This window comes from Tupaia chinensis, unplaced genomic scaffold (assembly GCF_000334495.1).
Source record: "Tupaia chinensis unplaced genomic scaffold, TupChi_1.0 Scaffold000355_1, whole genome shotgun sequence".
NCBI lineage: Eukaryota > Metazoa > Chordata > Mammalia > Scandentia > Tupaiidae > Tupaia > Tupaia belangeri.
In genome coordinates, this window is record NW_006159850.1 from 5459593 (window position 1) to 5467121 (window position 7529).

At 45.4% G+C, this 7529-nt stretch overlaps 1 protein-coding gene and 1 long non-coding RNA gene across 3 annotated transcripts in view; one reads left to right on the forward strand and one right to left on the reverse strand.

Moving 5' to 3' along the window:
• Positions 1-7529, reverse strand: part of CDH13 (cadherin 13) — a 1127839-nt gene that overhangs the window by 744935 nt on the left and 375375 nt on the right. The window lies entirely within an intron of this gene.
• The window catches only part of LOC102478754 (uncharacterized), a 15450-nt gene continuing 10231 nt past the window's right edge, over positions 2311-7529 (forward strand). The window contains exons 1-2 of the long non-coding RNA XR_335176.1: positions 2311-2360; positions 5236-5418. This is a non-coding gene — a long non-coding RNA (uncharacterized LOC102478754). The remainder of the gene's footprint in view (positions 2361-5235; positions 5419-7529) is intronic.

Below are 7529 nucleotides of genomic sequence, written 5' to 3' on the forward strand. Positions count from 1 at the left end.
GTCGATAAGTGTATGTATCTGTGAGATATCAGGTGGACAACGGCATGGACATCTACCCAGAGTCTGATTATCACCCCAGACCGAACTGGCCTTTTCTTCCTCTGACCTTCTGCCCTTTACTGTTTATATTGTTATGGGGTTAACTACTCATTATCTTCTTCATTGAAAATAAGACATCCATCCATTCATTCATTTTCTAAAAAAGAGTGTGAGGAGAAACACCCCCCACAGGTCTTCACACTGAGATCCTCCCCGCAGTCCTGCAGTCAGCCGGCATCATGGGAGTGCCCGGGCACGTAGCATGCTCTGGTGGACCCGGACAGAAACCCACGCCTTCCCACATGGCCTTGGCCTTGTGTGGCAATGCCCTTACTGCGTCACCGTGGCTGGGGCTCAAAGTGGTTTTTGTTTTTTGTTTTTTTTGTTTTTTTTTTCTTTGAGAGATTTTGCTATAGGGTGTGTGTGCGCAACACTGGTCCCTCAAAGTAGGCTGTAATGTCCTTAATGATCAAAACCATAATGTGACTATTTTCAGTAAACAAACATCCTTATCATTTAGTACTGAGTTGAACAGTTGCTGTAACAAATGCATTCAGAGTCTGAAGTTAAATCAGACCAAATTATTGATCATTTGAACATTTGGTCAACATTTTCTGGCCTAAAGAATGTAGTTCTGGAACACTGCAGAATTCCGGCCTCCTAGAATGACAGATGTCTCTAACGCTCAGCATCCATGCCTGTTCTGCCCCTGGACTATAAGCCACTGTTTCTCTGAGAACAGTGCGAAGCTCCACCTATCTGAGACTAACCTGAAGATGTTTCCTAACATATGTGGATATTTAACTCTGACTCTATCTATCAGAATCTCTAACGGATGGGGTCTCAATTCTGGGCATTTTTTTTTTCTTTTTTTGAGAGATTTTCACTGTAGGGCGCGTGCGCTCACCAGACAGACAGAGAGAGACATAGAGACAGAAAGCGAGAAATCATCCCCCAGGGGGGATGGTCATGCCGCAATCCCTTCTCCTCCATTCTCCTCTCGGGATCTTGGGCACGCACGCACACGCGCCCGGCGTGAGTTTTTTAAGCCACCGGGTCCGGGACACGAACCGCGGTCGACTACGTGGGAGTCCAGCGACATAGCCATTACGCTAACTGCTGGTTCCTGATTCTGGGTATTTTTAAACAAGGTGCCCGGGTCGTTACGCTGCACGGTAAAATTTGAGATGTGATTCTGAGCCAAGCTCCTCACTTCACAAATGAGGACACCGATTGCCCAGTTTGCCCAGTTAGTTCACGACAGAGGCTGAGCTAGAATGCAGTCCTGTGCAGCAGGAAACCCCCAAGCTGAAGTTTACCACCTCCTATTACAGCATGAGGGAATTATACCCTTGAGGAACTAATCAGTGCAGTTTCCCTACGAAACTCTCCTCCACGTTCTCAATGCGCCCCTAGGTGAAAATATACTTCTATGGCATGATCTGCTAGAAGTAGTTTCTCTCCCCTTTCTAGTATTTTTGACATGAGTCTTCTTCCAGTTCAAAACTATTGGGTCATCGGAAATGTCACGACACAGTTTTACACAGAAAAATACATCATGACTTTTCTGACAGCCCAATATATTCTTTTTGATTAAGAAAAATCTTTCTGGTACATTTGCATAGCCCTCCATGTGCATCCCAGAAGGTATAAAAATGGGTTTGCTAAACTGTCAGAATTAAAATTCTGATTTTCTCTTCCTCTGCAGGTTCAAGGCTAAGATGGGCTGTGTTGAAATGTACACAACTGTCCCCACTCACAGACACAATTGTCTTTATTGCCAGGATCAGCAGCCCTTCAGGTTACGCTGTGCCAAGTTCGAGGCCCACATCAGCAGCTGACTGAGGTCATTCCTGCAGCCTTGGGTCCTGGTCTGTCCCGAGAGATCATTTCAGCCACCCACATGCTGAGGGGAAGTTTTATAAATTAAGTCCTGGAGGTGGCAGTGAGATGAGAGATTGGAATGAGCTGGTTATGTCGTGAGGCTCACTTGGGCTAGAGAGGGCAGGGAAGAAAAGCCAGACTGCACAACAGCCTCACAGTGAGGGCACCTGAAGTGAAGGAGTTAAAACCTGAGTTGAAATGAGTCAATATAATGTTAGCTGATTTGTGTAAAAGTTTTACATCTTCCCCTTACTAGGGGTGCATGCAGAAGAAAGTGTATTAAAATATACATTTTAGAAATATTTTTGCCTTAAATTCATCTTTCATTTTGCCCTTAAATACATCTTCCAGAAGGAAAAAAAAAAATGGGAGTCCAGCGACGTAGCCATGGCACCACGCACTGGTCCCGAGGAAGCACTCGCATGGGGCATGGCCAGGTACGACCCTTTCTCTATTGTCCCTCCCGTTGCCATTTTAGGCATGTACGCCTGTGTGCCTAATGTGTCTGTCAAGCTGCCAGTGCTGGGATTTGAACCATATGGCCAGTCATAGGGCAGCTGTCTCCCCTAACCACTAGACCATGGGACCAGACCTAGTCCTATTTTATTTTTAATTAGCACATAAAACCATACATATTTATAAGGACGGTGTGCTGTGTCAATACATGCGCACATTGCTTAATGATCAGGTCAGGGTAATTAGCATATCCATCACCTCAAACATTTATCATTTCTTTGTGGTGGGGACATTTAAAATGCTCTCTAACAACTCTTTTGAAATATACAGTACATTATTAACGAATCCACCCTGCTGTGCAATAAAACACCAGAACTTATCCCTCCTATCTATTGTATTGTATTCATGGCCACTCTGACCCGTACCCTTCCCAGCCCCCTGTCCACCGGATGTAATTTATGCAGAGGCTTGAGATGTTTTGCATGTTCAGACTTGCCTCTACTTCCTGCTTCTATGACCCAGCATTTTTAGCTTCCACACATGAGTGAGACCATGTGGAACTTTCCTTCTGTGCCTGGTTTATTTCACTTAACATAATGTCCTCCAGGTTCATCCATGTTGTTGCAAATGACAGGGTTTTAATCTTTCTCATACATTCATTTTTCATTTTCTTTCTCCCTTCCCCCTCTGTCAGTTTTACACATTTTTGAAAGTCCATCTTTTTTGTGTAAGTACAAGGCTTACCCAAACTTCAATTTCAAACCATGCAGTTCAGTATTTCATTTATTAATTAAAAGGTTAATTCATTTATCTAACATCCACTGAGTTCACCTAGGTGTTGCCAAGTGTCTCTGGCACTGGAGATACAAGGAGGAGTGAAACACCTGAGGCCCCAAGGCACTCGGGGTCTAACTCATCATGTTCCAATCGGATGCCCTGTCTTTGCCCCTAACCCACAGAGCCCCTCCTGTCCTGTGGGACACAGTCTACTGAGTGTGTTCAGTTCAATCCTTAGTCTACCCTTATGTTCTCTTTCTGGTTCTTTCCAGTGCAGCTAGGGGTTTCTTTCTTTTTTTTTTTTTTGGAGAGGTTTTTTGCTATAGGGCGTGTGCACTTGCCAGACAGACAGAGAGAGACATAGAGACAGAAAGCGAGAAATCACCCCCCAGGGGCGATGGTCACACCGCAATCCCTTCTCCTCCATTCTCCTCTCGGGATCTTGGGCACACAGGCACACGCGCCCGGCGTGAGTTCTAAGCCACCGGGTCTGGGACGCGAACTGCGGTCAACTGCGTGGGAGTCCAGCGACATAGCCATTACGCTAACTGCTGGTTCCCCAGCTAGGGGTTTCTATGCTCTTCAAGCTCTGCCCCCACAGCTCCAGCCTCCAACTTCTCCACCTCACGTCAGGAGTCACCACCCTGACCCTCTCATCTTCCACTGATCTGCCAAGAAAAATCCCCACCCTCTCTACTCTCCTCACCTTGGATGTCCCCAGCATGCCCATTCTCTAAAGGAGTTTCTTTACATTGAAAGATACACACACACACACACACACACACACACACACATTCTATTGCTTTCAGTTCAGCTGCCTTGGGTCCTCATCAGTCCTCAGTGATTTAGGGAGGAGGGTTATCATGACAAGATGTAAAAAGTAGTCCTGCCTCAGTAGGCGCCAGCAGTGCCATGCTGGGGCAGCACATGCTCCGCCGGAGCCTGGAGCTCTAGCCAGCTAGTGGTCGAATGATGAGATGAGGGCTGTTGGCTCATCAGATTGTGATGAACGCTCTGTAGGGAGAAGACCTCTCTGTGCTAGAGAAAGTTATTTTTCAAATCACAGGATGAAGCACTACAGAGAGAGAGAGAGAGAGAGGACAAGTCAACACAAAGTCCTTGAGCCTCTAAGTGACAGCAAAGCCCACAACCCTTGCTGAGGACTGTAGCCACAAGGCCTTCCTTACAGGTTTTTTACATGCTTTCTGATTGGACAAGTGTTGAGCAACCTAAAAAGAAGTCTTTATTTACTGGCCAAGTGGTGCCAATGAGGTAGCATGTGGTAAGATCTCTGTCTAGATTGAAAGATAGCAAATCAGTTCAATAGAATCCTTCCTTTGGGGGGAATTTAAGCGATGAGGCAGTCATGGAGAAAAGACAAAGTAATCAAAGAAGCCAGGAAAGAACAAGGACAGAGAAGCTGAGTCATGAGTCATGGTGGCTGCAGAGGAGGGGGCCATGTGGGCGGCTACTTCTAGAGAAAGAGCAGGCGGCCAGTTGCTGGAGCTGCTTCTGGGTGACTCATTGTTCATCCTTACAATGGACATTTACCGAGCACCTGTTTTGTGCATTATTCAATTTTAATCCCAAGCCCAGAGAGTATCTAGTATTTCTTTACATGCTTCTCCTAGATTTAAGTCATTCAAGTTACCTGGGAGTGTTGTACATACTTGGAAGTTTAAAAGAACTAGGGGGGCATCCTTACACCCTAGCAGATCCCACATGGCTGACCAGGGTTTGAGTCCCAACTTTGGCAGCTTAAAACACATCAGGTATGTGTGCACACACACTCAAAATCTCAGCAGAATGGATAAACGGAGGAGAAGGGATTGTGCCATGACTATGCCCCACTGGGGCTGATTATCTCCTCAATGCATCTCTCTGTCTCTCTCTGGTAAGTCTGTATTCCCTCTGGCAATTAAAAAAAAAAAAACCAAAAAACCAAAGGCATTTGGTTCCCAGTGTGGTAGGATGCTATATGGCCCCAATTCCTCATTCCCTTGTGGTAACTGTATACATCCCTCTCCTTGCCGTGATCTTACAGTTGGGCTTGGTCTTGTCACTTGCTTTGACCATTAGGTGCCAGTGGATGTAATTCATGCGGAGCCTTGAGGTGTTTTGCATGCTCAGACTTGCCTTTGGCATTTCCTTGATCACCAGGATGAGCATCACAGGAAGCAGTTCTAAGCCCAACCCAAGGCTCAGAACTAAACACAGCTGAGGCCATCTCAGCCCAGCCACATTCCAGACGACCTTCAGAGGGTGAGTAAGAAAATAAAAGCTTTTTATGGTAAGCATTAAATGTTGAGGTATTTTTTTTTATTTTTTTGAGAGGTTTTTGCTATAGGGCATGTGTGCTTGCCAGACAGATAGAGCGAAACAGAGAGACAGAAAGTGAGAAATCACCCCCCAGGGGGGATGGCCACTCCGCAATCCCTTCTCCTCCATTCTCCTCTCGGGATCTTGGGCACGCACTGCGCCGCGGGGCATCTTGGGCACCCCCGCCCATACCCCCGACATGAGTTTTAAGCCACTGGGTCTGGGACGCGAACCACAGTCAACTACATGGGAGTCCAGCGACATAGCCATTACGCTAACTGATGGTCCCGTATGTTGAGGTATTTTTGACACTGAGGGAAATGAGAATCTTGAGAACTGGCAAGCTAATGAATTTGATAAGGGATTTTGTGATTCTGGATTTCTTAAATATATGGTATGGATGTAGGTACTTGATGGGTATTTTGTTTTGTTTTGTTTTTTTTGTTTTTTTTTTTTGCCATAGGGAATGTGTACTTTCCTGAGAGAGACAGAGAGAGAGAAAATGAGAAACCATTCCCCAGGAGTGATGACCATGCTGCAGTCTCTTCTACTCCATTCTCCTATCAGGATTTTGGGAATGCATGCACTCATACCCAGTGAGACTTTAAAGCCACCAGGTCCAGGACTCAAACCACTGTTGGTCATGTGGGAGCCCAGCACCTCAACCACAATTTCACCTGCAGACCCCCTGATGGACATTTTCAATGCATCACGTGTCAAAGGTTTGTTACTGAACTCAACAGAAGTCAGTTCTGGGATCCATTCTGGTTCCCAAATAGTCTTGGGACTTCAGTATCCAAATATGAAAACTCACTTCATTGGGACCAGCAGTTGACGTAATGACTGTTGCAGGACTCCCATGTAGTCGACCTTGGTTCGAGTCCCGGACCTGGTGGATCAAACTCATGCCACATGCGTGTGCATACACTCTCCTGAGAGGAGAGTGGAGGAGAAGGGATTGTGGCATGGCCATCCCCCCTGGGGGGTGATTTCTCACTTTCTGTTTCTCTCTCTGTCTCTCTCTCTGTCTGTCTGGCGAGCACACGCGCCCTATAGCAAAAACCTCTCCAAAAAAAAAAAAAAAAGGAAAAAAGAAAACTCACCTCATTATATGAATTTCTCTAGTATCTTCAGAGTGCTTGGCTGAGCTGACTCAGAATAAATGGTATTTATTAATTTATTTATTTAAACTTTTCAAAAGTTTATTATGTGTTTATTTATTTTTTGAGAGATTTTTGTTATAGGGTGTGGTGCTCACCAGCCAAAGACAGAGAGACAGAAAGTGAGAAATCACCCCCAGGGGGATGTCCATGCCACAATCCCTTTTATTTCATTCTCCTCTTGGGATTTTGGGCACACACACACACATGTGCCTGGTGTGAGTTTTCAGCCACCAGGTCTGGGACTCAAACTACGTGAGAATCCAGTGACATAATCATTATGCCATCTGTTGGTCCTGAGTTTAATTTTTTATTTAATGAGTGAGAGATACAGAACCAGAGAGACAAGACCTCAACAGGGTCTTGATGCCACAATCCACCCTCAGCTTCAGGCAGTCCAGATCATGGGTACGCACATGCCCATTGTACTCAAGGAGGTTTCTTATTGTGGATCCAAAACCTTCCTATTTGAATCAGTCTCATAGAGCTTTGCATTTGACCACTGTGCCAACATTCAGCCTCACAAATTGCATTTAAACATTATTTCATTTCATCCCATAACGTCCCTACAGAGTGCATAACAAGACTAGCAACCTTTCAGAAAGGAGACTGGAGTTAAGTGTAAGTTTTGCCCAAAATCTCACTACAGCAAGTGGCAAAGTGTCTTGAACCCAGATCTGACTCTCTAAACCCAATATATTCATCTCTGAAGGGCCTGGTGAGAATTTCTCTGAGGGAAATGAGGAAAGCTGGGGAAATGTCTAATGATGATAGTGGTCATCAAAGCACCTTTATTAGCCTCACTGAAGCATCAGGTTATGAATTTGATGGTACTTATTTTTCCTCCCAAATTAACTACCAAGTCTTACTCATTTCAAGATCGCTGATTTCTGC